Source organism: Grammomys surdaster, unplaced genomic scaffold, assembly GCF_004785775.1.
Source record: "Grammomys surdaster isolate TR1022 unplaced genomic scaffold, NIH_TR_1.0 172, whole genome shotgun sequence".
NCBI lineage: Eukaryota > Metazoa > Chordata > Mammalia > Rodentia > Muridae > Grammomys > Grammomys surdaster.
Window position 1 is genome coordinate 5,242,123 of NW_021604620.1, and position 27,010 is coordinate 5,269,132.

General features: G+C 38.1%; 1 protein-coding gene across 3 annotated transcripts in view; it reads left to right on the forward strand.

Moving 5' to 3' along the window:
* Positions 1-10: 10 nt before the first annotated feature.
* The window catches only part of Zcwpw2 (zinc finger CW-type and PWWP domain containing 2), a 108,452-nt gene continuing 81,452 nt past the window's right edge, over positions 11-27,010 (forward strand). For all 3 annotated transcript variants that reach the window (XM_028767370.1, XM_028767371.1, XM_028767368.1), the window contains exon 1: positions 11-90. The gene's annotated coding sequence lies outside the window, so the exon portion shown is untranslated. The remainder of the gene's footprint in view (positions 91-27,010) is intronic.

Sequence of the window (27,010 nt, forward strand, 5' to 3'; positions counted from 1 at the left end):
TCGCAGGCTGGCTGCTGTTGTGCTGAGGCTCGCGTTCTGGGCGCCCTCTAGCGCTTCCTTTCCACTCAGCGGCCACTCGGATTCCGTGAGGTGGGTCCGTGCAGCTCAGCTTGGAGGCGCCGGTCACGGTGGTGCTAACTAACACAAGAGCTGATGCGCGACTGGGGCCCTTGAAATCCACGCAGGCCCGGTGTTTCGGGTCGCATGGCGGTCTCCTTGGGTATCTTTTGAAGCAAGGTCGCTGTGCGTTGCCCAAGGACCCTCACAGACTCAATTGGGGTTCTAGGATGTTTAGCAGGAAAGAAGGGGACCATGGCCAACTCTTCACTTGTTCTGGCTTACCTTACCTTAAGAGTTGTCCCCTCTCTTGGTTATTTCTAGGTAACAGTCCTTCCTTTTTTTTGAGGCAGGGTCTTATGCATCCCAGAATGGCCACAAACACACTCTATCACCAGGTGAAGAATTTTAGTCATCTATAATTTTCGCTGTCTATAATTAACATTTTTTTTTTAAATTTGGGACAGGGCCTCAAGTAGCCCAGGCTAGCCTCAAATTCTTGAATTTCTTGTCCTCCTGCTTCTGTCTCCAAGGTTCTGGATTTATACGTTACCAGGCTATGCGGTGCTTGTGGTTGAACCTTGTGAATGCTACGTGAACCTTGTGAATGCCTTGTGAATGCTATGCAAACATTCTAAGTCTTGAAGACATTGAACTGTATGGTTAGGCATAGATAAATTAATTGTAATCCTGGGGGGGGGTCACAGACAAAAAGACCACAAGTTATAGATTATTTCTGATTAAATGTGAGATTCATAGTTATCGAAAGTTAATATAAATTTACTGACAACTAGGAAGCTCATGTTTCTTGGCACAATGTTACTTTGTCAACTGCAACCTTAAACTCTGTCAGTGTTCTGTGTAAGGTCTTTGAGTATATAGTGTTGCCTATAGGTGGATACTTTCTTATCCCACTGGAGTAGATTTAGGTTCGAACAAACAAAAAATATGAACCCTGGTATAACTTATGATTGTGGCTCAGCTCTCTTTGGGTCAAATATTTTTGTTTAGGGTTAGTACAGGTATTATTTTGATAATAGCTTGTTTGAGCAATGAAAACCTTTTTGTTTTTCATTGTTTTTAATGTGTGTTGTGCTGTGTGTGTGTGTGTGTGTGTGTGTGTGTATGCCACCATGTAGTGCCAATGGCGGTCAGAAACATTGTAGTCCCTGGATCAAGAGTTGAGAGAAGTTGTAAGCCTCCATGTAGGTGCTGAGAATTGAATGTAGGTCCTTCGGAAGAGCAGGCCATCCCCTTAACCACTGAGCCTTCTCTCTAGACCCACTTTCCTTATTTTTTAAAGTACTACATATGTGAAGAATACTATAGGGAAACAGTAACAACATGTTTTTAGAGAAATAAAGTTTTAAGTGAGTTTGTAGATTTAAATTGTATATTGAAATTCATCATACCACTCTATAAATCATTTTTTCTGTAGTTTGTTCTATATCCTGAATACTGTCTTAACGGAACTAAGGTGTCAGAATTGCTAAGTTGTAATAGTGGAGTGTTTTCATGTTAATCCCATCTTCAATGTCATTTAATCAGTGTTGTTCGAGAAGCAGTCTCTCTACATGTCATGTGTACAGGCCAAGTTCTTTAGGGAGGGAATGATTTTAATAAAAAATATCAAATACTAAAATAGATTTAAAATGCTGCCAAAAGTAGAAAACTTGGTAATAAGAAAACTTGATGTATAAGTTAGCTTTCTCATTGCTGTAGCAAAACAAACAAAAAACCCTTGGCAAGGGTAATTTAATCAAGGAATAAAGAATAGTTTATTTTGGCTCACAGTTTAAGGGTGCAGTGCATGATGGTGGGGAAGGTGTGGAGACAGGTGTCTGATCACAGGTGGTGTCTGATCACAGGTGTCTGGTCACAGGTGTCCACAGTCAGGAGGCAGACGGAGGAATGCTGATTTTTGCTCCCTTTGCCATTTTTTTATTCAGTCTGGCTCTCCAGTGTGTCATTGGTGCTACCCACATTTAGGAAGGTCTTCCCTTTTGGTTTAAGCCAAATCTAGAAATTCCCTCATGGACATGCCCAGAGATTTGTTTCCAGGGTGATTTTAAATCCCAGTAAGTTGACAATCAAGATTAGCCAACACATCTCTTGCCAACTTAACAATCATATCATTTTAAAATCATAACATTCCCATCCCTTCCCCCTAGTGTTTCACTTCCATCTCACAATGAAAACATACTGATTTTACCTTCCCAGGTCTCCATAGTTGCTAACAGTTCCAACATCATTCAGAAATGTAAGTGGTACCTATCCCCAGTTACATAAAAAAAAAATCTCATTACATCCAGCAAACAATGGTACAGAATAAATAGTCCCATTCCAAACGAGGGGAACAGGTCACACCCAAGTGAGGACAAAGCACAGGAAAGTAAACAGAAGTCTTTCAGCTCCATGTTTAATATCTGGGCCTGATGATGGACTCTTAAGGGGCTTCAGTATTCTCACCCAGCTCTGCTGCCCGTAGCAACATAGACTCTCTCTTGGGCATCTCCACTCTGTCCTGTCAGCCTTCCTCAGAAGATGGCCTTTCTGACAATTATACAACCTTGGGTCTCCATTGCAATCTAGGCTTTACTTTCTTAGCACCATGCTACATCAGCAGGTCTTTGAAATGCCCCTCTCAGTCTTGCATCTTTTATGCCTTTCAAGCCAGTCCCACACAGAAAACACAGTCAAGTTCTGCTACCAGCTTACTATGTATCTGACCTTTTGAACCAGTTACCACAGCACCCGTCTGCAGTGCTGTGACAAAATGCCTGGCTAAGCAATTTAAGAAAAAGTTGATTTTAGATTTTAGTGCATGGTTTGAGGGTATCATGTCAAGAACATCATGGTAGGAAGAGCTTGAAGCAACCAATCCTATTTCATCCACAGTCAGTAAGCAGAGAAAGAGATTTGAAATCTGGTGCTTAGCTCACTTTTAAAATTTACTGTGGTCAAGGACTCTCACCTATGAAATGACACCAAAAATGGTTGGTCTTCCCTCCTCAGATAACCCAATCTGAAAACTCCCTGACCAGATTTCTGTTTCCATTATGTTTCTAGATCCCATCAAGTTGATGTAAAATTAAACAGCATAAGGCTTTTAGGTGAATCTGGGGCTAAACAGAAAGTTCCAGCCCACCCTCATTGTACCACATAGCTCAGTAAAAATAAAATGAGCAAGCAAACAAAAAAATTCAACCACAACAAAGCATAAAATTAAAAAGTAAAAATAGAAAGAATACTGATCAAGTAATCCTGCTGCACCGTGTTTTTTCTAGAAAGATTGAAAGTAGGACCTGTAGGAGGTTTGCTTATTTCATGGTGTTTTGATAACTAAGAAGTAGAACAAGCAAAAGGTCTGCCATCAGTGACTGGATGATGAAAACTGTGTAATATGGACATCGCATGTTCTCTAGTCTTAAAGCAGGAAACCATGTCATTGGCAACAGCATGGGTGAAAATGGAGAACATTTGGTTATTTAAAGTAAGCCAGGGACTGAAAGACAAAGCTTCCATGCTTTGATTTATGTGTCATCAGAACAGTTCCTCACAGGCAGCTGTCCAAGGTACATCTATAGCATATAGACGGATTGCTAAGATTGAAATTGGCATTTAATATGGTTTATGAAATTTCAGTGATTATGCTTTTCATTTTATTAGTTTTTACTTTTTCTTGAAAAAGTTTTACAGATTTAGTTTTTAGTTTTATGAATGTGTGTGTTTATGGGTATGTACATATGAGTGTGGGTGCCTTCAGAGGCCAGAACAGGGACTCTGATCATGTGGAGCTGGAGTTATGTGTGGTGGTGAGCCACCCAGTGTGGGTGCTGGGGACTGAATTCCAATCCTCTGCCAAGGCAGTACATGCCCTTAACGACTGAGCATCTCTCTAGCCTGGCCTTGAAAATTTCTAAAGCAGCAGAATATAGTTGCCGTAGTGAACCCTAGCCTTTAATCATGCCAATAAATTTTATTTCCCTGCTACTTTGATTTCTCAAACAGTGAAATCCACTAGTGATCTTCACTATTAAACAAGATGAAAAATTATTATTAACCATCTTAGAACTATGCTAGAAGCTACGCAGTAGTATCTGCATAAACTATCCTCTAAATGATAGTCTCACCCAGATAATAGGCTGTTAATAAGCTTTTGTTGAATCATTAAGTGTAATCTACAGTTGACTTATAGGCACAGATTTCTTAATTAGGTAAATGAATGAACAGAGAATGTTAAATTTGCATCATAGAGGAGATTAAGAATAAATGTACTTTAAAGATTAGATGTAAACTAAATATTTAAGTTCATTATTTGAGAAAAAAATCATGAAAGATAAGATAATTAAAGTGCTCTCACTCTGCATTTGTTCTACCATATTTCAATTTTCTTATCTGACTACATTTAAAAGAAGTCTAAAAAGGAAATCTTGAATTTATTGTATCTTCAGTGTGCCAAGCACTAAATGGGTTTTTTATAGGCTATTTTTTTGCTTGTGTATCTGTGTTTATGCATGTTCTCCTGTAGGAATGTGAATGCCTGGGTAGTTGCACTTGCATGTGTGTGCACATTTGTGTGTGGAGGCTCAAGGTTGATGTCAGATGTCTTCCTTGATTTTTATCTATGTTTTTATTAATAAAAATAATTAAAAGTTTTTATTTTGATTGGTGTATATTATTTGTATGAAATATTGGACTTCAGCATGACATTCATACATACAAACTGTACTGTGAGCACACTGTCTTGGCTGCTTCTACCCTACTTCTGGGTTCCCCAGCATCAATAAATAGCTTTTTTCTACTTTCATGGTTTCTTTTCTAAAATGTAGGTGCTGTGTGTAAGAGAAAAATATTTGTCTTTTTGAGTATTAATTATTTTGCTCTGTAAGATATCTCTAGCTCCCAACATTTTCCTGCAAATGACATAATTTTCTTCTTCTTTATGGAAGAGTAATACTGTGCTGTGCATATAGCTCATTGTCTTTATCCACTGGTTTATTGCTGGGCGTTAGACTAACTGTGATTTGGCTATTGTGACTTGCACTGCAGTGAGCATGGGAGTGCAGGTATCTCTGTTATGTACTGACAGATTTCTTCAGCTATATACCTAGGTGTGGCATAGCTGGATTGTAGTTCAAGTTTTAGCTTAGCCTAGGGAAGCCATCGTAGTAGTGGTGTAACTTGAAGACCAATTAGCCAATGTTACAGGTTTCATTCTAGGTTCTGAAAGCTCCAAAATCAGGAGAGATGGGAGCAGAAAGTGAAAACCCTGGCTGAAGCATTAGGAGAGTGAAGTCAGTCCTCCTTTGCCATTTTGTTCTATTGGTGATACTGAGATTGCCTGTGGGCTTTATCTATCACACCAGTTGAAATGCTTATGTCTTCTGGGAAGATTTACACAGATATACTAAATAATATTCTAAATACTAAATACTACTACTACTACTAATAATAATAATTAACTAATCCAGTCCCCTCCCCCAGTCAAGTTGACATAAAAGTAGCTGTTTCACACTAAAAGTCTGAGATCAAATTGTCAGTGAGGTTAGCATGTCTTTGGGCCCTTTCTTGGCTTCAATGGAGTTCTCTGCCCTTTTTCTTCACATCACGGTCTATGTGTATGTCTGTGTTCTCATTTCCTCTTATATAGTAATAACATCAGTCAGATCTGGCTACCCTGTTGACCCAAATTTGAATAGCACTTTAAAAATACTGTATCCAAATACAGTATGCTCTGAGTTACTGATAAACTATGGCTTCAGCATATGAATTTGATGGTTGTGGATGGGAAATAGGGGGTATAGTTCAGTCCATAGAAGTGGCTTCCCTGCTTTTGACTTGTTATTCTGATAAAGTTCTACCATGTTTTTGATCCTCCATTTTTATAATTTATCAAGCTAGTGTCTAGCTTAATAAAAAGGGGAGGAAGTATATTTACCATTTAAGATATTGAATATTTTAAAGAAATAACTGGCTAGTGCTGTAGAATGCTCTTAAGTCTTTTCAAGTCCGTTTCTAATGAGTGAAAGTAGGTGAAATTCCGGCAACAGAAACAGTATCCATTGAATGACAAACCATATGAAATTCTCTATAATGAGAAGCTGTGGTTGCAGCATTTTTCAAAATGCCCATTTTCTTCCCCAATAGTAAATCTTTACTAACTCAAACATACAGGCCCTACACCGGAACTACTAGCAATTCTCAGTGAAGGTTTGCTGAAGTTCTGCTCACCCACTCTTCTATCTACCAGAATACTTGTCAGGACAGACAGGGCTACTAGTTCCAACACCACAAAGCAGAGAGTTAATTCCTAAATATTCAAGCAAGTCTCTTGACTGTGTGGCATTGTGTATCATCTCCCCATGTATTAACATTCTAGTGTTTAATTCATATGAGGCTTCAAGAAAACCAGACAGAACTTACCTTGGGAATGAGACAAATCATATAATCTTAGGCTTTGAGTGTCACAGGATCATAGGTGCACAGAACCCAGCACTAATTGTGCTGCAGCTATGCACACTATTAGAATGTCACAGCACTGAGCAAAGAAAGCAGACAGCGTCCTGTGTCTAGATGACTTTCTATGTGTGTGTAATCGCCTACTGACTTATGGCAGGTGATTTGGCTGTAAATTGGATGGTTTGGATTCATCTGTGGATGCAGTTGGTCTTTGTGAGGATTTTACCCCAGTAAAGTGGACCTTTGGCTGTTTTTAAAGGATTGTTTTCTCCCTCACTTTATATTTAGAGAAAATTCTGCTGGAAGCAGAGATGTTCACTGATGCTGAGAGTTGCTGTTGGTGTTGGTGGCTTCCGTTAGTCACTCATGTTCTATGACTGTTGAGTCATCAATGTTGGAGTTCTTTACTAAAAAACCCTCTCCTATGTAAAGCCTACTGAAGAACCATCATTTCTACTTTTCTAAAGCTTCGGGGGGGGGGAGGGGAATTAATCACCAACATAGAGATTTCTAATGAGAGGAAAAATATTTTGCCTACAACTAAAATTTTGACTTGTTGCTCATTATTTTTTTAAAAATTGGGCTTAAAAATTTTTTAATACCAATAACAGACAGGCTTTCTTTGTAATCTATTTTTTTCAGTTTTAAGAGACAGGATTTCATGCTATAGTCCATGCTGTCCTGAAATGTATTATGTAGCCTAATCCATCCTCAAACATTCATAGTAAATCCTCCTTCCTCAGGCTTGTAAGTGCTGGGATTACAGGTATGAGCTATCACACCCACCTCAAAACCTCCAATTTTATAGTTACTTATCTAAATTTAAAATTGTATAGTTTTTCCATTTGAAAAAAAAACAGGTCATACACCATCAGGTGTGCACATTGTCTATTAAAGTAAATGAAATCTCTCACAACCTTTGAAATATAATACAAAAGTCCTTATAGGATCAGTGTCTCATAAGAAGAGACACCAAAGATTTCATTCTGGCTTCTCCTGTACACACCAAGGAAATGCCATAAATGAAAAATTAGCTAGTCTTGGTTTCCTAGCCAAGAAAATCTACCAGAAAAACAGACAGAACCTATGTCTTAGACTAGTCCACATTACTGACAAAATGAAATTTCTCTTAAGTAACCCATTCTATGACAGATTGTTATGGTGGCCATCATAAACTAATACATTGATAAAACTTACTGGCTCTCTATTTGTTTCTTGATTGCTTGTCTATTTCTCTTATAAATCCATTTCTCAAATTTGGGATACATTTTGAAAAAAAATTTTAACTGTATTTCATAAATTTCATTTACAACTTTATTTGTGTGCATATACATGCATGTGTGTACATGTGTCTGGGAACATGTGTGTCATGGGATATGTGTGGCAGTGAGATGACAATTTGCAGAAATCACTTCTCTCCTTCCACCATCTTGGCTCTGAGGATAGAACAGGTCTCGGGCTTTGTGGAAAGTGCCCTTACCCACTTATCTCTTTTTGCTGTCCTGTAACTAAAATTTAAGCTCCTTGATAAGACTTTTGTTTTACTATTTCAATAACATGGAAATTGATTTACAGTTTTAATGTTCTGATTTAAAATTTCCATGATACTCTATTCATTTTTAAAATAGAGGCTATAGAATTATGAATATCTTACACTATTCCCTATTAAAATCATGTTTTATGGGCTGTGAGTTCTTCCCATGTTTCCTCTCTTTCAGAATTTGTTCTTTTTTATTATTATTACCAGATGGCCATCTGTGTATTTAAGATTGACCGTCAGCCTGTTTATGAGTCCTTTGTTTACTTTGTGTCTAGTGTAAGGCAGATGCTTCTGAGTGAATGTAAAAGCTCTCCAGCAGCTGCAACTGTTGGTTTTTCTCAAGACCTTGGTTAATCTCACTACAACGTCAACCATCCCTGCTTCACTTGACTAAAGTCATCATCTCTGTTGGTGTTCAACCCAGCAAGGGATGTGGACCTTGAATCTGTTACTTCTGAACTCCAACCACTCACATTCTCGGTTGCTCTAGACTTCTCTGTATGTGCTTTGCAGTGCCTATAGGCCTAGCAAACCCGTAGGCACTTTCCATGTTTATTAGTGTGCATATTTAGGCATTTCCCCCTTTTTCCAGTGTCAACCTTATGCTTTTGACCAAGTCCTGATCTTTTTCTGGTGTCTCTAATATATTATGAAATCCAATGCAAAACATTATGTGTATGTTATTCATCATATTAAGTTTTCTTTGGAGGTAGGCAGGACACAAATGAGCAACCTATAATATTGCTTATGTGTTCTAAGTGTTATTATATACTATTTATTTTTAAAATAAATGATTGACTGAATTATATTATGTGCTCAAAATTAGGGTTTTGATTATAAGCGAGATAGTATCCAGAAAATGCAAATGATGAAACTTCAAAAAAGATGTGTGCTTTGGGGAGGGGAATGCCTGTAATCTCAGTAAGCTGGTGAGTTAGGGACATCTGTTTTGTTGGAAAAAGGTTATTTGGCTTACACTTCCATATTCCTGTTTATCATCAAAGGAAGTCAGGACAGGAACTCAAACAGGTCAGGAACCTGGAGGCAGGAGCTGATGCAGAGGCCATAGAGGGGTGCTGCTTACTGGCTTGCTCCCCATGGCTTGCTCAGTCTGCTTTTTTATAGAACCCAGGGATGGCACCATTCATAATGGGCTTGGCCTTTCCCATCAATCACTTATTTTTTCTTTTTATTGGATATTTTATTTATTTATATTTCAGATGCCTTCCTCTTCCCCCATTTCCTGTCCCTGGAAACCCCCTATCCCATCCCTCCCCTCCTTTTTGCTTTTATACCATCTTAATTACATGCAAGTATTAAGGTCAGTTCTAGGTTGAGGAACTAGCAATACAATAGATGCAAATAGTCAAGAAACAAGCATGACAATAAACACAAATAGATAAGGAAGGGGCCTTCAGCCAGGAAGCTGACGTTAGGCTAGAACAAAGAAGGAATTTCAGGCAGGAATCTATATCTTAGGAACATCTTGAGTTCCACAACAGCTCCACTTACATAGGGAGTCTCTACTTAAAGACACAGTCCAGCTCTGAAGAAGTGGAATGGATACTATTGTTGTCCTCCAATCCATAAGAGTTACACCATCTGTGAGAACCTGACTTAAAAAAAAAGGCTGCACTTCCTCTAACCACAGTGCTGGGACAGTGTAATGATACTCTTCCAGCTCCTCCTCCTCCTCCTCCTCCTCTTTTCCTCCTCCTCCTCCTCCTCCTCTTTTCCTCCTCCTCCTCCTCTTCTTCTTCCTGCTCCTTCTCCTCTTCCTCCTCCTCTTTTTTTCCTCTTCCTGCTCCCGCTCTTGCTCCTGCTCCTCCTCCATCTCAGTTTGAAAGAACAATCATTATTTTTCTCATTCACACACAAATAAAAATAAAAAATATTTCTATTATAAGCAAGCATTTATCTTCATTCCTATTCTGTATGTATTTATTCATACTGTCTCATTAAATTCTGATGCTTTTCAGAACTCCTTGGGTATGTTGTAATTTCGCCATCTGGGATACATCAGTCACAAAATACATATACATTGTATTAAAAATTGATGCTTCACCAGATCTTCTTGGTGATTCTCTATCTTATATCATCCTTGTTCCATTCAACAATAGGACTATATAATATTTTAACTCAAATAATGTATTTTCTGATTTTTTTCAAAAGCTGCTGCAATTTAACACTTTATGGAATACAGAAATCTTTGGAATGAATATATATATATATATATATATATATATATATATATATATCTCCCATATAGACATTCTTGGCTCATGAACTTCATTTGAAGGCTATAAATATCTACAATATACTGGATTAAGTTGTTTAGAGTTGTTTAGTGACTCTGCAGGTTTTGGTGGTCTCTTTAACATATTCAGTTTAACTAATGATACTTGTTACATATAAAACATTGCTCCTGATCCATTACCCGCCTGTTGGAATATTTAGCTAATTCCAGATGCTGTGCTGAAATGTGGGAGAACAAAATCCATGAATTCTAGGATATTAAATATTGTTGAGGTATTTAAGGGTCAGTGTATAGAGAACAGCATATCTATCAAATCAATCCACTCAATTTCTAGAGATACAAAAACAGTGTCTTTGCTCTCAAAGAGTTTGTGGTCTAATGGTGTTGGATAGTTAGTGTACACTAGTACAGTGTAGAGTAGAGTGGTCTAAGTACCAGGTGTGACAGTAGAACAAGGTGGGCAGAAGGATCACATAGGGAGAAGAACACAACTGTTTGGGGCTGGCTTTCACCTTCATATTCATTCATGCTTCTCAGTTTGTTGCCATTATCCTTGAGAAAGTTCCTTATTGCCTGTCATTTATACAGCATCATCTCCTGTATTCCAAGGGTGTTGATGGAGATATTTAAAACGGAGCACCCGATCTGTCTTGTGATACGGAACCACCATGGTCCTGACTAGGCTAGGCCTGAGATCACGAGCCAGGCCACCCGCCCAAGCTGCCAGCTCAGGCAGCCAGAGACACCGGCCTTGCCACCCACAAGATACCAGCATGAAAGATGGGTCTGCCAATCTTCCGCGCTGTCTCCACAAGGTTGGGCTGAGCCCAGACCATCCTGCCATCCACTTGCTACCCAGTAGAAATGAGACTCTAATGCTTAATGATTAACCAAAGGCTTTATATGTTTGGTAGTGCTCAATAACAAGATGCCCACACAATTGGAAGTGTTAACCAATTAACTAACCTAGATGTAAGTTGTTACCCAGGACTGCTCTCCATATATGTGTGGCTCTCCATCCTCCTACATCTCTGCCTCAAGCTTGCTCCTCCTCTTCCTTCTCCTCTTCCTTTCCTTACTCCTCCCAACTTGTGGGGAAAATTTCCTGCCACACAAGAGAGTCCTTGACACTGCTTATATGTGCTTGGTAGTAGTTGTATTACCAGCTGGTTAGCTTGCTTCTAATTTCTCTGCACTTTACAGTCTTTTCATCTAGAGCTGTATTTCTACAACACTGAATTGAATGTAAGGCACTTAGCCAGTTTGGCCTGCTATAGAAGATTACTGAAGATGGGGTAGTTAAAACAGCAAATGTTTCTTTCACATAGTGTTAGAGAAGGAAGTATATGAATAAGGTGACAAGAAGACTCCATATCTGGCAAGGACTCGTTTTCTCATTTTGAGGTGCCTGATATTTCTTGGTGTTTTTTATATGATGGCAAACCAGTCGGAAAGAAAACTACATACACTCTGTTGTTTCTATCCTTAAGCCCACTAATTATATCATGAGGGCTATACCCTATTTAAGAGGTGTTCCCAAAGACCCCACCTCCCACTACAGTCATGTTTAAACAAATGAACAAATGTGGAGGTGTTGTTAGCACCTGCCAGGCTATAGCAGATAGCACTAAAATAGCAATATTTTGTGTCATTATTTTATCTATCCTTAACCAAAAAGAAAAAGTACTGAATTGAACTATAATATACTTTACTAATTCCTAAAAATATTTAGAGTTATTTAAAAGTCCCTTTGAATGGATACCAACTTGTTGTCTTACATCTCTTATCTCTTTGTGTGTATAATAAGGAAAATAGAAATGAAGTAAGTTGGTTAAGGAATTCTTCTCTTGATTTTAGCCAAAAGGCTAAGAAAAGCAATAGTAAAGGAATTTTAAAAACATCTTCATATATAGAAGGAATTTGGGGCTGGGAGGGTGGCTCCATTGGTAAAGCGCCTTCTGTGCAATCACAGAGACCTGAGTTCGATTCCTCAGAACCCACATGAAAAGCTGGACATGAAAGCTGCACATGTGGAACTGCAGGTTTCCAGAGGCAGAGACAGGAGGATCCCTGGGGCTTGCTGACCAGCCAGTCTAGCGAGTCAGTGAGAGCTCGAGGTTCAGTGAGAGACGCTGCAGATGGGATAGAGCCAGGAAACTTACATGGCACCTGAACAGATAAATGTGAGCAGGAATTCTGAGCTCAAGGCTGAACTCGATAGCCACTCTGTTTACAAGTGTTTTAACTGTAAGCTTTTAAAAAATTATCTGTCAATATGTTAAATTGGAAAATGAAACTTTAAAATGTACTTAGTAAAGCAAAGGTGATTAGTGTAGCTTTGCATTTGTCAAGGTCTCAAGTGTGGATGGATTATTTAGGTAGGACTTTAGACTTCAAAGTGTCTAGCATTCTTGAGATGACTTTATGTTTTCTGTCATTGTGTATTCTCTGGATGTGGCAGTAAGTTTGTGAACAAGCAAAATGTGTGAGAAAATGTAACAGAAATAATGAGAATCTATTTTGAAGAGAATGGAAGACTTTATAATCGGCATTATGAATTCTATTAGGCTGCATAAAAATGTATCAAATCCAAATTACCAAGAGGTTTAAGTTAGATGCAATTGAAACTATCACCAAGTAATAATGACATTTTCTTAGTGTTAATTTATCTTCTCAGTATTATCCACTATGGGACTGAAGTTTCTAAAAAAAAAAATCTAGAAACTTTATCTACCATTTAAAAGTAATCTTTTAATCCTCTTCTGTTTTGTAATAGGCACTGTAGAGGATTTTCACAAGCTCTCCAGCGATGCCCTGCTGCAGATGGAGGGTGCTCTCTGCTCTGTCAGTGGGCTGTGTAAGATGGGCAGGACCCAGGGCAGCTGACTGGCACTGATGGCTTTCTGATGGCTTTTATGTCTCCCCCACTCTGCTTGCACTGTTACTATCATCTAGCTTCATCCAGTATTGCTGTTTCTTTGTAAATACTTTAAGTAACTTGATTTTGTGAGCAATGGTCTAATCTAATGATCTATAATCCTGCTAAACTCACTGGTAAAGTACTCCATTACTCTTCAGTGTGGAAAAGGTGAGTGACCGAAGGGATGCTGTGAACACTTTTAGTTATGTTACTTCCATCCTGGATGGCAAGTGACATCATAGCTCATTCAAGACATGGAATTCAAGTATTTATTCATGTTAAATATTAATAAAAGCCCAATCTTTTCTTTAAAAATGTTCCCTAAGATTTAGTTATTTTTAGCATATGTTTATGGGTGTTTTGCCAGCACATATATCTGTGCACCAAATTCATGCAGTGCTTACAGAGGACAAAAAAGGGTCTTGGATCCTCTAGAACTGACATTACAGATAGTTGTGAGCCACATCAGTGCTGGGAGCTGAATCCAGATCTTCCGCAAGAGCAACCAGTATTCAACCACTGAGCAATCTCTCCAAATGCTCTTACTGAGGACCTGGATCTGGCTCCTAACATCCACATGATTGCTTACAGCCATCTATAACTCCACTTCCAGGGAATCTGGTACCTTCTTATGACGTTAGACATGGACATGTTACGTGTACCAAGCATACACGGTACACATGCATGCATACATACATACATACATACATACAAAACATCCATGCACATAAACAGAAATCTCTTGAATCAACTTGATATTCTTATTCCTTCTAGAATTGTAACCCAATTCTCCCATCAGTTCAGTTAAACATAATGTCTCCTAGTATCTGCTTTAAATAGACTTAGAATCTTCTGTATCTATCTTTACACTTGATTTCCAGGTCAGCAGCTCTTTCCCAGTACACAGCATTGTAGCCTCCTACTTTCTTGCTTCAGCCTAGGAGGGCATATGAAGGATGGATGATAACATTGATAACATTTGGGACTTACAGCTGGAAGAAAATCTTGGCAAAAATAATAAGTTAATATCTTCTAGTTTTGGTGGTCAGATTTATGCCTCAATAGTTCCAAAGTCACAACAAGATTAAAACATGTGTAATACTGATACTATTTACCTTCTTCACAGAGCCAATGTAAAGCTTTAAAATACACTTTTAGTATTAAACACATTGTCATAGCATTGCCAATGTTTGGAGGCACATTGCTTGCAATCTTAGAGACTTATAAAATAACTCAGCTAGAAATATTAAAAACCAAAGAAAATAGACTGTTTATCTGTACTGGATGGAATAAAAATTTGTTTTCAAAATGAGTCAGTGTTGAAGGAGGAGGGAATTATTTTGAAAATAAGAAGCGTATTGTAGTTTATACTATGAATTATATAAGCCGTGATGAACTATATCAATTTAAAGTACTAAGAGATTTAAGATAGACTAAGCAAGGAGGAATGATTGTATCAGATATTGGAACAAACCAAAAGATAGTCTTTATTGATGCAAGGAAAAACATGGGTCAAGGAAGTAAAATACAGTGTGTAGAAATTGATTCATATACATATATATACACATATATATATGTATATACATACATATATATGTAAAATCCATTTTGAATTAATGATAAAATAATGCACTAATAAATGAATGTGGTTGGATAATTGGCTAGCTACATAGGTAAAAGTATTTTATTTCAATATTTGTGAGCACACAAAACATTCCAGTTTGATTAAATACCTAAATGTAAGAAACAGAGCAATTAAGAAAAATATTTGGAAAATTTTATTTAAAATCTCAGGAACAAATAAGCCGTATTTAAGAAACATAAATTCAAATTCTATAAAATTTTAGCTTTCTGTATGATAAAAGTATAAAGTTTAAAAGTAGCAAACTATATGAAGATGGTTCCAACTTGTGAAACAAAGAATTAATATCCCTACTGCATCATGAACGCTACCAAATCTCTGTAAAGAAAACAATAAAACCCAAGTATAGAATAGAAACAAGGTTTTCCAATAAAAGAAAACACAAATAGTCAATAAAACCTAATTAGTGGTCAGGGAAGTGTAAATTAATACTACAGTAAGATAGCTCTCTATTAATTAGATTTGAAAAAGTCATTGTTAATACCCATTGTTGATACACTAAGAGGAAATTGGTACTTATACACTGTTAATGGAAATTAAAAAAATAGAATAGATTTCCAGAGGTCCATTCAGAATTGTCTTCTTAAAAATGCACATACCTTTTAATGTAGCATTTCTATTGTAGAAGTATACATGTTCAAACACATGGATTAACAAATATGCAATGGTATTTGCTATAGTATTGCTTCTACTACCCCAAAATAGAAAAAAAAAACCAACAGAACAAAACAAAGAAAAACAGAGTCCTTCTGACTAAATTCATCAGTCATACTATGCATGCTGCATTGATTTAATGTTATTCTGTATAAAGCTAACAGGAGTGGAATGATTAGATATGCTGCCCTCAGGAAAGATCTATGAGACAAAGAAACAAAGCCACAAAAGAGTCTATGTCTATATTAGAAACATGAGAATGTAGAAATGTAGCATGTGTGGTTAACCTATGGAATGGATTTAGGCAAAGATAAATATTTTACCAATAATTAGCAGAATTAAATATTTGATCATATTTGGAAGATGCAGTTGTTAATAAAGGCCTTTAAATAATTAAAGCCATGAAGGACAGAAAAATGCCAAGTCATTACTTCTTTAGAAAGCATAATTAACAAACTTTATTATATCACAGAGGGAAATTTTCTTTAGATGCAGTATTCATTCCAGTATGTATTTGGTCAGTTCTGACCCATTATTATGAACATGTCAGTCAAAAATAGAGATATTCAGTAATTTAAAACAGAGTAAGGAGAACAAACAGAAATGTAGTATTGAGGCAAAGTTAATAAAGCTGAAGTCAATTTAGATGTGACTAGAAGGATATTAAAGCCCCTTTTTGCTATATCAACCAGTTAATTATAGCTGAATCAGTTTAATAAGACCAAGTGTGAATGGCCATAATATTCTCTTTCAATATGTATATACATATATTCTTAATATAAATACATTAAGAATAGTTTTAAAACAAAGTGGAGAATTCAGTGATTATAAAAGTTTTAAGTTGTGATGATGTAATTAATGTTCTATTTATTGTACAAATGTGATATCACTTTTTTGATTACTTTGCATTTTGTCAAATTACATTGCCAGAAACTACAAGTGTAAAAGGGTTGATTTGGGGTTTTTAGGATTTTCTGGTAGCCCAGAATCAGTGTTCTAAGGAAGGCAGGGAAAGTGAGCTGTTCAGTGGTCAATATAAGATGAAGAGAAAAGAGTTATTAAATAAATAACAACAAATAACAATAATTTCTTGTATCTTATTGGATCAAAATTTGGTTAGCAGAAGCAAGAGAAATTATAGAAAATATACAAACACCTATAAACTAAGCAATATTCCTTTGAATAATTGGAGAGTCACTAAAGAAACCTCAGAAAAAATGAAAATTCCTACAATCAAATGAAAATGAAACTCCCAGATCTTTGGGTTAAAGAAACATAGTTCTATGAGGGAAGTGTATAGATGTAAATATCTACATGGAGAAAAACTATCTGTGCATCTGAAGAGCTGAGAAACAATAAAAACCAGGCAGCTATAGAATGATGACTAAGCAAATAGTTCAAAGGTTCACTGAAGTGAAGAATTCCTTCTTTGGAAAGATAAACAATATATACAAGCCCTTAACCAAGCTAGCCAGGAGAAAGAGAATATTCAAACCAATACAATTAGAGCTAAAGAGAGCATATTATAGTGGATACCTGTTGGGAGCCAACTCCTAGCTGAAAGTGGCTATCATCTTTGCAGCCATCTCAGGCCATATACCCTGACAAGAGACTTGTTTTCAACAGCCCGAAACAGCTGAGCACACTCTGATAAACATCTTGTTTTTCTCACATATCTTGTTTTGCTGTTTAGTGCCACCAGCTGCAAGGCGCACGTGATATCCACGCTGCTGAGCGCACGTGGTCTCCTCACTGCTAGCTAGGTGCACGTGATATCCACACTGCTAGGTGCACGTGGTCTCCTCACTGCTAGCTAGGTGCACGTGATATACACGCTGCAAGGCACATGACGTAGTGCCTTCAGCTGTGCTTGTCCACGAGGGCAAGGCACGTGGTAAAGGGTATAAATACCCAGGATTTCCTTCCAATAAAGGGACTTGAGAGACTTGAGAGACTTGATCAGACTCCCTGTCTTGTCTCCATTCTTCGCGTCTCCGTCCCCACTCTCTCTCTTGCTAGGCCCTGACCCGCGGACCAGAGCAGCAGAACGGGCGGTTACAAAATGGCCCCCAGAACGTGAGGCAGCTCGGGTTGTTACAAAGTGGCGCCTCAACGTTGGAGCTCCAGTAAGCGGGATACAGTGAAGGACACAGCGGGAATTGGAAGCGTGCATCCTCACTCCTGCGCTGGAGACCCTGCTGACTGACCCGAACAGGCAGCTACAGATACCTCTGAAGCCAAGAGGATAATCAGGAGATATTTTGAAAACTTATACTAAAAAATCTGGAAATCTAGAAGAAATGAATAAAATTCTAGACATATGTAACTTGCCAAAATCTAACCAAGATTATATGAGCCCAAATTGAAACAACCAATAATAATGAAGCAGTACTAGAGTCCCAAGAACTACTAGCCCAAGGCTGGATGGAGTCACTGTTGAATTCTTTCATACCTTTAATGAAATAACATCAGTGCTCCTCAGCATGTTTCATAAAATAGGACATGAAGAAATACCTTCATGTGTGTTTAACAAAGATAAAAGACACCACACAAAAGAAAACTACAAATAGTTTTTCTTAATGGGCTTAAAAGGAAAGATCCTCAAAATATTTGCAAGCCAAATTCAGTGACATATTTACAAATACTTTATGATAAAGTGGGTTTAATGCCATAAATGCAAGAATGGCTTAACATGCAAATTGGGATATACAGTAGAACACATTTCATTTCAACAGATACATCAATAAAAGCCTGCAACAAATCTTAACATCTCTTCATGATAAAAAGAAAACCTCGAAGAAGTGATTAATAGGAATAGAAGGATTATATCTAAATATAAAACAAGTAATTTATAATAAATATATAAACATCATTCTACTGAATATGGATAAAACATTTCCCTTAAAATCAGGAATAAGATGAGAGTATCCATTCTTACCACTCAACATAGTGTTTGAAATCTTAGCCATAGTGATAACACAAGAGAAAGAAATAAGGGGTACAAAAGGAAAGAAAGAAAAATTATATTTGTAGACAACCTAATCTCATACATAAAAGACTCTAAAACACTATAAAAACTTTTAAGTCAAATATACATTTTCACCAGCATAGCAGGATGCAAACTCAATACACAAAAATCAAGAACTTTTTTATACATAACATTTTTCTGAAAGAAAGAAAAGCAATGCCATGAACAACAATTCCAATAAACAAACAAACAGTCAGTTTCTTAAGAAATAAATTGAAGATCATAGAAGATGGAAAAGGTATCCCATGTTCATGGATTAGCAAAGTTAGTCTTGAGAAAATGGCCATATTACTGAAAGTTATCTACAGATTCAATATAATCTCCTTTAAACCTCCAATGACATTCTTTACAGAACCAGGGAAACATTAATAGGGAAAATACAAAAGATCCAGAATAGCTAAAGCTATCTTGAGTCATCATAGTGCCTGAGACCAAACTGTAATAAAGTGAAACAGTATGAAACTGGAAATAAAAGCAAACCTGTGTGCAGTAAAACAAGGACCCAGAAACAAGACTATGCAGCCACCTCCATCTTCTATCAAGTGGTCAAAATTTCAGGTTGGAAAAGAAACTGGTGTTGGGAAAACTGAACAAAATGGGTAAAAGACAAATAGATCATCATGTCTCACCTGCACAAAAATCAATTCAGCATTGACCAATGCCTTAAATTTAAGAATAGGAACTTTGAAACTTTTAGAGGAGAGCTTAGGGAGACCATTTTAAGATCTAGACTTTTTAAGATCTAAGGCTTTTTTTTTTTTAAATCTATCTCTGCCTGGTTCTTTTTGCTGGGGCAGACTCTTAGCTAGTCTGCTCCTGGGAAGACACCATATTCTGACCCCCATCCCAGAGGATTCTCAGATCATAGAGGAAGCTGGATGCCCAGGAGCTCTAACACACCCAGGATCATAGGATTCCAGGATCCCAGAGGCAACCTGACTCCCAGGAGCTCATACACCCAAGATCTCAGGATCCCAGGATCACAGAGACAGCTGGACTCTGAGTAGTTCTGACACAACCAAGATAATGGGAGAGACAGGCTCCAGTTAGAGACAGTGAAGGCAGGTAGCACTAGAGACAACCAGATGGTGAAAGGCAAATGCAAGAATGTAAGCAACAGAAACCAAGCTTACTTGGCATCATCAGAACCCAGTTCTCCTGCCATAGCAATCCCTGGACACCCCATCACACCAAAAAAGCAAGATTCAGATTTAAAATCACTTCTCATAATGATGATAGGGGACTTTAAGGAGGACATAAATAACTTCCTTAAAGAAATACAGGCGGACACAGGTAAACAGGTAGAAGCCCTTAAAGAGGAAACACAAAAATTCCTTAAAGAACTGCAAGAAAACACAACCAAACAGGTGAAGAAATTAAACAAAACCATCCAGGATCTAAAAATGGAAGTAGAAACAATAAGGAAATCACAAAGGTAGACTACCCTGGAGATCGAAAACTTAGGAAAGAGATCAGGAGTCATAGATGTAAGCATCACCAACAAAATACAAGAGATAGAAGAGAGAGTCTCAGGTGCAGAAGATACCATGGAAAACATTGACATGATGGTCGAAGAAAATGCAAAATGCAAAAAGCTCCTAACCCAAAATGTCCAGGAAATCCAGGACACAATGAGAAGACCAAACCTAAGGATGATAGGTGTAGAAGAGAGAGAAGATTCCCAACTTAAAGGAGCAGTAAATATCTTCAACAAAATTACAGAAGAAAGTTCTCTAACCTAAAGAAAGAGATGCCCATGAACATACAAGAAGCCCACAGAACTCCAAATAGACTAGACCAGAAAAGAAATCCCTCCTGTCACATAATAACCAAAACATCAAATGCACAAAATGAAAGAATTTTAAAAAGCAGTAAGAGAAAAAGGTAAAGTAACATATAAATGTAGACCTATAAGAATTACACCAGATTTCTCACCAGAGACTGTAAAAGCCAGAAGATCCTAGACAGATGTTGTGACCCACGTGTCTCGCCAGCAAGAACACACGCGGACACCAGGATCCTTCCGCAGCAAACGTTTATTCCAATGAAAAGGAGGAAAGACTCTGGCCCGGAAGAGGCACTGTTTATATACCCTTGGAGCGGCGTGTTCACTTCTGATTGGCTGCTTACTCGTTACCCGCCAAAACGCCCCGGGATGGGCTGTGACTTGGCGCTTTTTTTACCATAGCACATGCGCGGTTTACATGTTTACTTGGAGCACCGGATGTTTACTTGGAGCACCGGATGCCAGCGCCATCTTGTAATGGCGAATGCTGTCAGCACAAGCCGCGGCTTTCCACAAGATGTCATACATACCCTAAGAGAACACAAATGCCAGCCCAGACTATTATACCCAGCAAAACTCTCAATTACCATCGATGGAGAAACCAAGGTATTCCATGACAAAACCAAATTTACACAATATCTTTCCAAAAATCCAGCCCTACAAAGGATAATAGATGGAAAACTCCAACACAAGGAGGGAAACTACACCCTAGAAAAGGCAAGAAAGTAATATCTTCCAACCAACCCAAAAGAAGATAGCCATACAAACATAATTCTACCTCTAAGAACAAAAATAACAGGAAGCAGCAATCACTTTTCCTTAATATCTCTTAACATCAGTGAACTCAATTCCCCAATAAAAAGACATAGACTAATGGACTGGATACATAAACAGAACCCAGAATTTTGCTACATACAGGAAACACATCTCAGTGGCAAAGACAGACACTACCTCAGTATAAAAGGCTGGAAAACAATTTTCCAAGGAAATGGTCCCAAGAAACAAGCTGAAGTAGCAATTCTAATGTAGAATAAAACAGATTTTCAACCAAAAGTTATCAAAAAAGATAAGGAAGGACTCTTCATATTCGTCAAAGGAACAATCTACCAAGATGAGCTCTCAATTCTGAACATCTATGCTCCAAATGCAAGAGCACTCACATTCATAAAAGAAACTTTACTGAAGCTCAAAGCACACATTGCACCTCACACAATAATAGTGAGAGACTTCGACACCCCACTCTCAGAAATGGACAAATCATGGAAACAAACTAAACAGAGACACAGTGAAACTAAGAGAAGTTATGAACCAAATGGATTTAACAGATATCTATAGAACATTTCATCCTAAAACAAAAGAATATACCTTCTTCTCAGCACCTCATGGTACCTTCTGCAAAACAGACCATATAATTGGTCACAAAACAGGCCTCAACAGGTACAAAAAGATTGAAGTAATTCCATGCATCCTATCAGATCACCACAGACTAAGGCTGGCTTTCAATAACAACAAAAACAGTGGAAAGTCCACATACAGGTGGAAACTGGACAATGATCTACTTAATGATAATTTGGTCAAAGAAGAAATAAAGAAATTAAAGACTTTTTAAAAATTTAATGAAAATTAAGGCACATCATACCAAAACTTATGAGACACAATGAAAGCAGTGCTAAAAGGAAAACTCATAGCTCCAAGTGCATACAAAAAGAAACTGGAAAGAGCATACACTAGCAGTTTGACAGCCCACCTGAAATCTCTAGACCAAAAAGAAGCAAATAGTCCCAAGAGGAGTAGATGGCAGGAAATAATCAAACTCAGGGCTGAAATCAACCAAGTAGAAACAAAAAGAACTATATAAAGAATCAATAAAGCCAGGAGCTGGTTCTTTGAGAAAATCAACAAGATAGATAAACTCTTAGCCAGACTAACCAGAGGGCAGAGAGACTGTATCCAAATTAATAAAATCAGAACTGAAAAAGGAGACATAACAACAGAAACTGAGGAAATTAAAAAAAAAATCATCAGATCCTACTACAAAAGCCTATACTCAACAAAACTGGAAAATCTGGATGAAATGAACAATTTTCTAGATAGATACCAATTACCAAAGTTAAATCAGGATCAGATAAGCCATTTAAACAGTCCCATAACCCCTAAAGAAATAGCAGCAGTCATCAAAAGTCTCCCCACCAAAAATAGTCTAGGACCAGTTGTTTTTAGTGCAGAATTTTATCAGACCTTTGAAGAAGATCTAATAGCAATTCTCTTCAAACTATTCCACAAAATAGAAGCAGAAGAAACACTACCCAGGTTGTTCTATGAAGCCACAATTACACGCATACCTAAACCACACCAAGACCTAACAAAGAAAGAGAACTTCAGACCAATCTCCCTTATGAATATTGATGCAAAAATACTCAATAAGATTCTCGAAAACCAAATCCAAAAACCCATCAAAACAATCATTCACCATGATCAAGTAGGCTGTATCCCAGGAATGCAGGGATGCTTCAATATAAGGAAATCCATCAATGCAATCCACTATGTATACAAACTCAAAGAAAAAAACCACATGTTCATTTCACTAGATGCTGAGAAAGCAAAATTCAACACCCCTTTATGGTAAAAGTCTTAGAAAGATCAGGAATTGAAGGCCCATACCTAAACACAGTAAAAGCAACATACAGCAAACCAGTAGCCAACATCAAACTAAATGGATAGAAACTTGAAGCAATCCCACTAAAATCAGGGACTAGACAAGGCTGCCCACTCTCTCCCTACCTATTCAATATAGTACTGCAAGTCCTAGCCAGAACAATTAGACAACAAAAGGAGGTCAAAGGGATACAAATTGGAAAGGAAGAAGTCAAAAATATCACTATTTCCAGAGGATATGATAGTATACTTAGGTGACCACAAAACTTCCACCAGAGAACTCCTAAACCTGATAATCAATCTCAGCGAAGTGGCTGGGTATAAAATTAACTCAAACAAATCAGTAGCCTTCAGGCTGAAAAATAAATTAGGGAAATGACACCCTTCACAATAGTCACAAATAATATAAAATGCCTTGGTGTAAATCTAACCAAGCAACTGAAAGATCTGTATAACAAGACTTCAAGTCTCTGAAGAAATTGAAGAAGATCTCAGAAGATGGAAAACTCTCCCATGTTTATGGATTGGCAGGGTTAATATAGTAAAAATGGCCATCTTGCCAAAAGCAATCTACAGATTCAATGCAATCCCCATCAAAATTCCAACTCTGTTCTTCATAGAGTTAGAGCAATCTGCAAATTCATTTGGAATAACAAAAAAACCCAGGATAGCAAAAACTTTTCTCAACAATAAAAGAACTTCTAGGGGAATCACCATTCCTGACCTCAAGCTGTACTACAGAGCAGTGGTGATAAAAACTGCATGATATTGGTACAGAGAAAGGCAGGAAGATCAATGGAATAGAAGTGAAGATCAAGAAATGAACCCACACACCTATGGTCACTTGATCTTTGACAAAGAAGCTAAAACTGTCCAGTGGAAAACAGACAGCATTTTCAACAAATGGTGCTGGTTCAACTGGAAGTCAGCATGTAGAAGAATGCAAATTGATCCATTCTTATCTCCTTGCACAAAGCTCAAGTCCAAGTGGATAAAGGACCTCCACATAAAACCAGATACACAGAAACTAATACAAGAGAAAGTAGGGAAGAGTCTTGAACTCATGGGCACAGAGGAAAATTTCCTGAACAGAACACCAATGGCTTATGCTCTAAGATCAAGAATTGACAAATGGGACTTCATAAAATTGCAGTTTCTATAAGGCAAAGGACACTGTCAATAGGACAAAATGGCAACCAACAGATTGGGAAAGATCTTTACCAATCCTACATTTGATAGAAAGCTAATATCCAATATATACAAAAACTCAAGAAATTAGACTCCAAACAATCAAATAACCCTATTAAAATGGGATATAGAGCTAAACAGTTCACAACTGAGGAAACTCAAATGATTGAAAAGCCCCTAAAGAAATGCTCAACATCCTTAGTCATCAGGGAAATGCAAATCAAAACAATCCTGAGATTCCACCTTATACCAGTCAGAATGGCTAAGATCAAAAACTCAGGTAATAGCAGATGCTGGCAAGGATGTGGAGAAAGAGGAACACTTCTCCATTGTTGGTGGGATTGCAAGCTGGTACAATCATTCTGGAAATCAGTCTGGTGGTTCCTCAGAAAATTGGACATAGTATTAACTGACGACCCAGCTATACCACTCCTGGGCATATACCCAGGAGATGCCCAACATATAACAAGAACACATGCTCCACTATGTTCATAGCAGCCTTATTTATAATAGCCAGAAGCTGGAAAGAAGCCAGATGTCCTTCAATAGAGGAATGGATACGGAAAATGTGGTACATTTACATAATGGAGTATTACTCAGCTATTAAAAACAACGAATTCCGGACTTCCTGTATGGCCCGAGCATGGATCGGGTCACAGGCGGCAGCTCTGTACCCAACCCCAGAAAACCAAGAGAAAGAGGGACTCCCAGGAGCTTTAACTCAGGCAGCATCCCAGGTAAAAATGAATCACCTGTGATGTCTGGTGTTAGAAGTTCTAATCCAGATGCTGGCCTCCAAACTTATACTACTCAGACCTTTGAAGGGCCACTGACAAGAACATCAAACAGCTAGAGATTGACATCATTAATCTAAAGAAATCCCTCATTTCACTGTCTGAAGAGACCTCCTAAAATCGCAAAGATCCTTATGGGACTTGATTTACTCTATTACAATAGAAAAGGCTGTGTACAGCTCTGGACTGTGTACAGCCCTTAAAGAAGAAGGTAGCCTTTACATAGACAAGACAAGGAGGGTTAAATAGAGCATGAAATAGGTAGTTAAGGTCCTAAGAAAAATCAGAGAGAGAAAGAGACTGATGAATGCTGGTACAAGAATTGGTTTTCAGCCTCTCCAAGGTTGTCAACCCTATTTCCTCCCATCCTGGGACCATTATTTGGGTTCTTTTTGCTTTTTTCTGCTGGTCCCTGGCCCTCAAATAGGCGGACTAACTCTGTGATACAACAGATAAATAATTTTGTAGCAAAACCTACTCAGATACATTATCATAAGTTAGCTATGGAGGACCACGAGACTCAAGATGAGGTTGTTACTTTATACAGAGCGTTTCCAAAACCCATCTCCACCCAACCTAAAAGGGGGGACTTCTGCCCCTAGATCAAGCAGAGAGGGGCCACCCAGAATTCCCTCTGACAGGCGACCTGAATTCTTGCTTAGGCTGTGAGGCTAAGCACTGCAAGGGAATATAAATAAAAGATAAAAATATCTATCTGGGTTCCCTGAGGGACAAGCCTGACTGCATAGGGGTTGATGTCAAAAGTATCCCCTCTCCAGGAAAAAGACATAGGGACGGGTATGGCCCTCATGCCTCACTTGACAATGACAGGGGGACTGGAGCCATTACAAGGTCCCCTTCAAATACTGGAGGTCAGGCCTCTATCCCCGCCTTTGCAAGATTAGAATTGCCACAGCCCTTCTATACTTAGAGAAAGGAGGAGATGTCAGGGGCAGTCCTGCTTACACACTGAAGGCCTAAAATCAGCCATAGGCCTAAAATCAGCAATAGGCCTGTCATACATGTATACTAACACCAAGTCTTGGGTCTCAGTGGAAAAACATTGAAACAGATGGCTATAAGCTAATGTAAACAGGCAGCTTTTGTGGAAATTTACAAGCCTGAGTAGTCATAGACCTTGTAAATAGGTAGCCTTGGCAGACAATACCAACTTAGATAAGGACAAGTGAGTCATAGGCAGAGTCATAGTGACTTGTCCCCTGAACCTTCACCCAGCTGATACCCAGTTCTGAAGATATCTGTATTCCCCCTGAACACCCACACTCCAGTGTCACTCCCTTCCCCACATCCTGCCTTTCTGTGTTTATAACCCCTGTGTGAATGAACTACGATTTGAGAAAACATAAATTGTAATAAAAAAAAGAAAAGAAAAATGACATAAAAAAGAAAATACATAAAGCATGAGTTATGACATGGATAAGTTAAAAGGAGGAATAAAATGTGAAATTGTAGTGATTAGAAAAAAAAAACAACGAATTCATGAAATTCTTAGGCAAATGGATGGAACTAGAAAACATCATCCTGAGTCAGGTAACACCATCACAAAAGAACATACATGGTATGCACTCACTGATAGATGGATAATAACCTAAAAGCTCACAATACCCAAGATACAACTCAGAGACCACATGAAGCTCAAGAAGAAGGAAGACCAAAGTGTGGGTGCTTTGGTCCTTCTTAGAAGGAGTAACAAAATACTCATGGGAGCAAATATGGAGACAAAGTGTGGTGCAGAGACTGGAAGAGGAGTCATCCGGAAACTGTCCTACCTGGGGATCTATCCCATGTGCAGTCACCAAATGCAGACACTGTTGTGGATGTCAGGATGTGCAAGCTGACAGGCGCCTTATATAGCTGTCTCCTGAGAGTATCTACCAGAGCCTGACATATACAGAGGTGGATACTCGCAGCCAACCATTGGACTGTTCACAGGGTCCCCAATGGAGGAGTGAGAGAGAAGACTGAAGGAGCTGAAGGAGCTTGTGGCCCCATGGGGAGAGAGACAG